The sequence below is a fragment of the Heteronotia binoei genome, chromosome 10 (genome assembly GCF_032191835.1).
Source record: "Heteronotia binoei isolate CCM8104 ecotype False Entrance Well chromosome 10, APGP_CSIRO_Hbin_v1, whole genome shotgun sequence".
In the NCBI taxonomy this organism is placed as follows: Eukaryota; Metazoa; Chordata; class Lepidosauria; order Squamata; family Gekkonidae; genus Heteronotia; species Heteronotia binoei.
In genome coordinates this window covers 32443164-32452482 of record NC_083232.1, presented here as the reverse complement: position 1 = coordinate 32452482, position 9319 = coordinate 32443164, and the positions used below count along the sequence as shown (strand labels likewise).

Genomic DNA, 9319 nt, shown 5'->3' with positions numbered 1-9319 from the left:
CCGACGCACGAAGCGCCCGGGCCGGCGGACCTTGAAAGAACCGCTGAGCCAGACCAGCCGCCTCCGGCCACACCACTGCCCACAGACGCGCCAGCAGCTGAAGCCGCGCCTCCCCAGGACAACTTAAGGCGGTCAACCAGGGAGCGCCGACCTCCCGCATATCTCAGGGACTATGTACAATAACCAGGGGGGGAGGGGTGTAGTGTATCGTCATAACGATACACTGGAACAACGCAATAGCACACAACCGAGCTATACCCGCCCATGCGCAGAGGCAACTGGGCTGTCCCAGGCGCCCAGCACAGGGCGCGGGAGCCCCCGCCAATCATCAGCTGTGGCGGGAAGTTTAACAGGTCAGGATTGGGCTGACCTGTCCAGAAGGCTGGACCGGAAATTGTACATAAGCGGGACCCGGCCCGCGTGTTCTCTCTCTTGTAACGTGCCTCCATTAAAGCATGTTGCCCTACCAACGTCTCCTGTTTCAGTACGTTACACATGCCTTCCTTTCAAGAGAAAGACAAGATTCAGATTCTGTGGTTAAAAAGAGAGGTGGGAGACCTGTGCAGTAATGTTTCTACTGAAAAATGCTTCATAATCCAATGGGCTCTCAAGTGCCCTTTGTAAATTGTTTACACTGATCTTTGCTCCAAGTAGCGTAATGCCAATGGGTGGGAGTGTTGTGGTTCCAATGTGGCATTCATCCCAGCCTTGAGACCTTATTTCAGTCAGTCTCAAAACAAAACAAAATATTTTTGATTAAATGCAGCCAAAAAGTTAATATATATATATATATATATATATATATATATATATATATATATATATATATATATATATATATATATATATATATATATATATATATATATATATACACACACACACACACACACACACATACACCATATGCACATTAACTGCAAATGTTTTAAACAAAGAAATGCTCTAATGAGCAGCTATGTTCCTTCTCTTTGAGACAGATTTTTCATCAGATAGTCCAAGGAAATTGTTTATTTTGGCCTCTGGAAACAGAATAGTGTTTTTTTCCCCTGTAGAAAAGATGGTTTTGAGTAATGTTTGCTCCTTGGAGTATATCAGCTTTACGTCTACCTAAGGTATTTATAGCATATCCAGAAATGTTATTTGTTTGTTCAGTCCCATTCATTCAACTAATTTATTCTCTTTCTTCATTTCTCAACTGCCATGAAGTTAAAACACTTTCAGAGCACTAGCAATTATATTTATTTTTTGGGGGGGGGAAACCTTCTATGCTGCCTCTCCAGAGATTTACTTTGCATAGCTTACAAAGTAAAGCATGATAAAAAGAAAACACTATAAAAATTAACAATTAACAAGCTATTATAACACAACACTAAAAAGGGTAGCATACAACAAAGCAGTAGACAAGTGCACCTTTAAGACCAACTAAGTTTTATTTCGAATGTAAGCTTTTGTATGCTCTTAAGCAGACTTCATCAGACAAAAAAAAAGCATACAGTTCCCTCCAAATGTCTTATTAAAAAGTTTTCATGCTAGAATCAGACGATAAAAACAATTTTAAAACGTCAACTTCTTAATTGAAAACCTGATCAAAAAGAAATATTTTTGCCTGGTGCCAGTGTGGTGCACTGGTTAGAGTGTCAGACTAGGATCTGAAGACTCAGATTCAAATCCCCACTCTGCCATGGAAGCCTTCTGGGTGACCCTGGGCCAGTCACATGCTCTCAGCCTAACTGACCTCACGGTGGGAGAAAATAAAGCAGATGAGAACAATGTCAGCAGCACAGGTTCCCCACAGAGGGAAAAGGCGGGGTATAAACAAATTAAAGAAATAATAGAGAATGTTAGGTGACAGGTTGGGTTGCCAACCTCCAGGTGGTGCCTGAAAATCTCCCACTAGTACAACAATCTCCAAACTACCAAGATCAGTTTCCTTGGAGAAAATGGCTAAGAGGATGGAATCTACAGTACTTTACCCTGCTTAGGTCCCTCCCATCCCCAATCCCCACCATCTTCAGGCTCCACCCCCAAAATCTGCAACTATTTTCCAACACAGAGCTGGCAACCCTAATGACAGATTATTTTGTCATGTACTAGCATGTCTGTGGGGTGAATTCATTGATTATTTCCATTTCAAATTGATTGTCAATGTAGAACACCGGTCTTTCGCTAGTGAGCTGGCACTGAGAACTGGGTTCAGTCCAACCCATACCTTCTTGGTTTTACAAGCGATGCTGCAACACACTGTGGTAATAATTAAGGTATTGCCCTATTTATTTTTATTTTACTTCATTTATACCTCTTTATTCTGTCCAATGGAGAGTGTGTGACTGGAACAAGGTCACCAGGCAAACCTCCATGACTAAGTGGGGATTCAGATCTGGGTCTCCCAGAATCTAATCTGATTCTCTAACCACTATACCTCACTATTACTGAAGGGGGCTGGATTCAAATTCCCAGTGCCTCTGGGTGACCTTAGACAGGTCTTCGTCTCTCAGCCTAACTTACCAACTGGGATAAAATGGGAAGAGTCATGTATGTTGTCTTGAACTCCCTGGAAGAGAGATAAATGTTTAATGAATTGAAAGGAACATGATTTGCTGGTGTCTGGCCAAGTAGGTTCTATTCAGCAGGTGTATCATCTTTACAGTCTCACAAAACTGCTGTTTATTTTTACATATGAGATCTTCTTTCTCCAGGTTCCTATGAAGAAGAATTGCAGATTTATACCCCGTCCTTCTCTCTGAATCAGAGACTCAGAGTGGCTTACAATCTCCTTTATATTCCACCCCCCCCCCCAACAGACACCCTGTGAGGTGGGTGGGGCTGAGAGGGCTCTCACAGCAGCTGCCCTTTCAAGGACAACCTCTGTGATAGCTATAGCTAACCCAAGGCTATTTCAGCAGGTGCAAGTGGAGAAGTGGGGAATCAAACCCAGTTCTCCCAGATAAGAGTCCACGCACTTAACCACTACACCAAACTGGCCACCAAACAAAGTTAACAGGACCACATATCAATGGACATGCCAGTCATTGTTAGCAAATACCTGCCACAATGTTAAAGAGCTGCTATTGCTCATTTTTAAAATGTCCTTTGGATGCTCACTCCTAATGGTGAATATACTATGTTTCTAAGCAACTGATGGGAGCTTTGATCACTAATAATACAGGCAAAGGAGAAAAAGGCATTTATACAATAATGGAAGGTGTTCCATGGAATACATGCAATTTTTGATGTGCAGTACCTATTTCTGGAAATTACTTGACATCATGTAACACAAACAAGTATATACTTTCCCATTACTTTTACAAATACACAAAATTATATCATATAACTATGTATGGATATGAAAGCTGGACAGCTAGCAATGTTGACAGGAATAAAACAGATTAATTTGTAGTACTGGAGGGAAGTTTTATGGATACCTTGGATTGCCCAAAAGCCAAATAAAGGGTTCTAGATCAAAGCTGAATTCTCCCTAGAAGCTAAAATGATTAAACTGAGACAATTGTACTTCAGTCACATTGTGAAAAGATGAGACTCACTGGAAAAGACAATGGTAGGAAAATTTGAAGCAGTAGGAAAACAGGACGACCCAATGAGAGACTGATTGACTCAGTTAAGGCCGCAGCCTTCAGTTTGCAGTACCTGAGCAAGTCTGTTAATAATTGGATGTTGTGGAGGTCATAGGGTCACCATAAGTCAGAAGTGACTTGAGAGTACCTAACACACACAGCTATATGAGAAATCAGACTCACAGAATAGGTGGCTTCCATGCAGGGATACTCTTACATTGTGCTCTCATTGACACTGCCTAGTGGAACATCTCTGCCTTACATGCCCTGTGCAAAGGAAGTAAATCCTGCAGGGCATGGATGTCATCCAGCAGAGAGTTCCACCAGGTAGGGGCCAAGGCCAAAAAGGCCCTGTCCCTGATTGAAGACAGCCAGATCTCTCTCAGGCTGGGGACTACCAGTAAATTCTTATTTTCAGAGCAAAGACCCCTTTTTGGAGCATACCAGGAGAGGTGGTCCCGAAGCTACATGGGTCCCTGACAGCTCAGGACCCTAAAAGTCAAAACCAATGCCCAGGTCACCCAGAAAGTTTCTCTGGCAGAGTGAGGATCTGAAACTATGTCTCCCAGGCTGAGACACTGATGGAATACAAATGAGCATAACAACCATGTAAGATTCATGTTAGGGTCCCCTTATTTTTCACCCTGGAGCATCACTAACAGTTTTATGCACTCCCTGTTGAATGCTGAAGTGCACAACTGACAGCAGAGCAGGTTTCCAAGGAAAAGGCAAGTAATTCCATCATCCCTCAGACATCCTGATCCCCACCATTAAAGTTGGCAGCTAAAATTGTAGGATTATTTTAAATCCTATATTTTATTTAACGCTGCATTGTCTCAAAGTCTATGGGCTGTACAGATGCCTCTGTTAATAAACAGAATGGCACAGTCTGGGTTGGTTCCTGAGGACAGGTGAAAGTTTTGCATAACAGCATAGCTGTACTGAAAGTACATTTAGGATGATTCAGGGCTGCTGCTATAGCAACAAAATGGAAGCTAGCCAAAGCTGTTCTTAGCTGCAAACCTCTTTACATGCACCATCTCATCACTAGGCTTGCTTCCATTGGATGGTTAGTTAGAATCATAGAGTTGGAAGGGGCCATAAAAACCATCCAGTCCAACCCCCATGCAGGATCAATTTAAAGCATCTCTGACAAATAATCATCCAGCCGCATTTTGAAGACTGTCAATGAAGGGGAACTCACCACCTTCCTAGGCAGCTGGTTCCACCTCTGAACTACTCTGACTGTAAAAATTTTTTCCCTAATATCCAGCCAGTACTTTTCTGCTTGTAATTTGAGCCCATTGTTTCAGGTCCTATCCTCAGCTGCCAAATGGAACAGCTCCTTGCCCTCCTCTAAATGACAGCCTTTCCAATATTTAAAGAGAGCAATCATGTCCCCCCCTCAAGAAGGGCATTTTTATAAAGGGAGTAGAGCTACGGTATAACGGAATGGTTCAGCAAGGCAATTTTCTAAAGAACATAGGACCGTAGTCTATGCCATTGTTTATGGCAGGGGTGAGGAACGTCAGGCCCGAGGGCCATTTACAGCCCTTGAGATCACTTGGTCTGGCCCTCGGGGATTGCTGGGCTGAGCTGAACCATGTGGTGGCCTCCCTGAGGCCCAGCTGGCCAATGAGGATTGTGCAGCCCAGCTGCACTGTGCAGCAGCCTCCTCAGGGCCCAGCTGGCTGGCAGGGATTGCGGGGGCCAGCCATGCTGTGGCCTCCCTGGGGCCTGGCCCGCTGGCTAGGATTGCTGCAGGGCCTGGAAAAGTCACTGTCACAGTTCAGGTAAGTTTCCCCCTCATTTCTTTATTTCTCTTTCTATTTCTTCCCCCCATTTCTTCATTTCCTTTAATTCCCCCTTTCCCCTCTTTCTTTATTTCCTATTCTTCCCCTTTCTTTATTTTCCTTTCCATTTCTTCCCACATTTCTTCATTTCCCTTTATTCCTTTCCATTTTTTAATTTTCCTTTCTTCCCCCATTTTATTTCCCTTTCTTCCCCCTATTTAATTTTCCTTTCTTTCCATCTCTTTCCCTTTCCCTTCTTTTCTTCCTTCTCCCCCCCCGCCCGTGGAACTTGAGTAGTGGGCATTGTGAAGGACTGCCACTGGGGTATGTGGGGGCCTTTACAAGTCTGCTGGGAGCTGCTGCAGTTTCCACATGGAGGGAGGGAGGGAGGGGTGGGAGCCAGCTACCACCAGTTCAATTTGCACATGATTATACCAGATGGTGTGGCCTAATATGCTAATAAGTGTGTGACCTAATATCCTACTATAAGGGGATGTGGTCTAATATGTCTGGACCTAAGCATTTGCCTAGGGCGGCGGGCCGGGCTGTGTGTGTGCACGCGTGTGTGTGCTGAATTAGGCTCTCCCCACATGACTTCAAATAAAAAAACAATTATTTGCATTAATTTTGCTGGCCTGAATTATTCTCCATCTTTTTTTAAGTTGATAATTTTGTATGGCTCGCGAATGATGTTATAAATATCCAAATGGCCCTTGGCGGAAAAAAGGTTCCCCACCCCTGGTTTATGGTATTATCCTGTTCTTACTTCTGTAATTCCATTTTTTTACATATCACATCCTTTAACAATGCGGCGATTTCCCTACAAACACAGTGCTAAGCCAAACAGCTTTATAACTGACAACCTTGATTTTAACATGGATGTATGTATTCAGCATTGTGTGAGTGATATATGAGGCTGGAGAAGGCATAGACTGGAAAATTTCCAGAAGCTGGAACATCCCCAGAAACCTATCCAGGTTGCCTTCCACACTGATTTTTATCTGGAGTGTGTGTGAAGGTATTTTAGAAGAGGCAGCTGTGCTAGGGGTGGGTTTCTCTGGTGAAGACAGAAGAGCATAAATCCTCCATTCTCCTCCTTCCTCATTGTTTCTCTTTTATTTATTTTCGCTTCTTGTAGGGAGGGTTCCTCTCCTGCACTTCCTTTCTGCTGGTGGCAGAACACATGTTGTATCAAAATAGTTAGAAATGCATGCACAGGTACACAGTCACACACACATTCCTAATAAAATTAATGAAGCCAAGCTGTGAGCTCAGGGATCTGTTATCCTGTAAGCAGTGACTATGGCCCAAACTTCGGTGGCAATGTCTGCACCTTGGCTCACCCATCATGGGCAAGCACTTCATCCTCCTGACCCCTGGGAGACACCTCAAAGGTGGCTAGAGAAGAAGCACTGGGTAAAAGTGAAGGACAGAAAGGTTTGAGAGAAGAAAGGACAGGAAAGGGAAGGAATGGGAAAATGAACAGGGATGATTGCGGATAAAAGAAGAAGGGAGGGATAAAGAAGGCTTGTGGAAGGTGTTAGGAAGTGGGGTTGCAACTGGGCTAGGGTTGTCAACCTCAAAGTAGGTCCTGGAGATCCCCAAGAATTACAGCTGATCTTAAGGCTACAAATATTAGTTCCTCTAGAGACAATGGCTGCTTTGGAGGGTGGACTATATGACATTACACTCTGCTGAGTTCCCTCCTTTCCCTAGCCTCCAACTTCAAATCTCCAGAATTTCCCAACCTGATGGTGCACTTTACCTGTGCATTGTCTGGTACCTCCAAACAGGAGCAGACACACAGCCTCAAGATCAGAGTCTGAACCCAACCCCTTTTTGTTTGAACATTCAGTATAATGAACAATTCTAGAAAACGCAAATGCTCACAAGACATTTATCCATTTTGGTTAGATTTAATATAAGGTATTACATGAATTCTATATTTGGATTCTTTGCTGGGTTTCATGTATGGGCACTACATTGGTACACTGGCTTATACATGCAACATACATGACATGGGAGCCTACCACACTGGTGTGCTAGCACTGCATGCCTAAGAACCAGCACCCTAATTAAATGTGATCCCACATAGCACGTTTCTTCCAAACTTTTAAATCAGTTTTCAGTGTGAGCAGATTTGTGTCATCAAAACCTATTCTCCAGGCATGGGGATTTCCCTCTCCAGAACAAAATTCTCCTTGTGTTCATGTAATTGGATCAGATTTCATCAGCTACAAATGTGGAATGGACAGAACTAAATGACCAGTACATTGCCCACCACAGGACAGTAATTCAGTACATCTGCTCATCCTTCTGGCAAAAGCTGTCTTTGCTAGAAGTATGTATTGTGCATGACAGAGAGCCATGATGTACTGCGGCATAGCCTTCAATTACTTACAGATGGAAATAGGGAACACCAGGGATCACTTCTTATCCTGCCTTACACAATACACGTAGCTAATGATTTTTCTGTAGTTCCTCTAGACCAGGGGTGGCCAAACTTGTTTAACGTAAGAGCCACACAAAATAAATGTCAGATGCTTGAGAGCCAAAGGAAGGCAGGCAGGCAAATAGATGGGGGAGGGAGGAGAGAGGGAGAAGAAAGAAAGCAACTTGAAATGCATTTTTCAAGCCGCCAGCCAGCTTGGCTTTGAGAAGTGATTTAAAGAGAATGCCTTCTCCAAGCCAGTCAATAGGGCAGTGGGGGCATCAAGAGCCACACAATATGTATGAAAGAGCCACATGTGGCTCCTGAGCCACAGTTTGGCCTTCTCTGCTGCAGACACTGTAAATCCACCATAGCAATTTCCTAAGGACATTTGATAAAACCTTAAAACGAACTGAACTGCACTTCTTGTTGCTGAAGCTCAGAAGAATCTATAGGTGTGTATACTAGACACACAATACCTATAACAAAAGGCTGAGGCAAAATAAATGCAATGTTTTATAGGGACAAGAATAAAAAGTAGGATCTGTAGCTGGTAAATGGGATCAATTCGAGAATATGAAAGTATCCTGCACATTTTGGAGTCATTGTGTCAACAGATATTGTAGTCCATTGCACTTTTGCAGAGCTCCAAAATTTAGCCTCAGAGCTGGCAAAAGACGGTGGTGAGACTTTACTTAATCTTAAAAGGAGTTTGTGCACTCTGCCCACTAGGTAACACACCCAGTTGGGTTTCAATTGATTTTTTTTTAATAAAGTTCGCCCTCTACAACTAATCTACGGTGTTACTAATACAAGAACAACCACATTTTTCTTCATTTCTGCCTCCCTCACAAGAGACTGCTGGCTTTCCAATTTGTACAGAAGACAAATCAGAATTACTGCTCTCTTTTACTTTTAAACGGGGGAAACTGCCGTTCTGGTGTAGTTTTCATAACCGTTTGCACAGCCTGAAGCCATTTTTGCACCTAGCACTTTAAACCCCCTTCCTGGACTCCATTTTAAGGCTGTTAAAATCGACAAAACTGGGTTTATCTCTTCCCTCCCGCCCTCACTTGGCTTATCACTCAAGCAGAAAAAGCGTCCTGCTAAACTTACAAGTTTGCACTCCCTGTTCTGCGATGTTTTAACTCTGTCCCAATAGAAGTGTTACCTAACGGGCCCCAACAGATAACAGGAACTAGAAGCACACACACCACTTCCTCCAAAGAGGGTGGAGAAGGAGTGCGGCTCAGTTACTGACGCCTGGGAGGTCCCCGGGTATTTGCCCGACGCTTCCTCCCGTCTCAAACCAGCGCGGCTTGGCCTCCCTGGACGCCTGGCAGAGAAAAGGCAGCAAGGTAAGCTCGGAGGCCATGAGGACCAGAGAAGAGCGACCCCCAGTCTTCGTTAGTGAGAGCTCAATGGCATGGTGTTGCGATTGGAGGAAGGAGAGGGAGGCGGTCGAGTTCAAAAATAAATCGGACTGTAGTAGTAGCATTGGAGGCGGTGGAGTGGATCTG

At 43.9% G+C, this 9319-nt stretch overlaps 1 protein-coding gene across 1 annotated transcript in view; it reads left to right on the top strand.

The window, feature by feature from the left end:
- The first annotated feature begins 9089 nt into the window (after nt 1–9089).
- Nucleotides 9090–9319, top strand: part of APBB1IP (amyloid beta precursor protein binding family B member 1 interacting protein) — a 68111-nt gene continuing 67881 nt past the window's right edge. The window contains exon 1 of the mRNA XM_060248324.1: nt 9090–9157. The gene's annotated coding sequence lies outside the window, so the exon portion shown is untranslated. The remainder of the gene's footprint in view (nt 9158–9319) is intronic.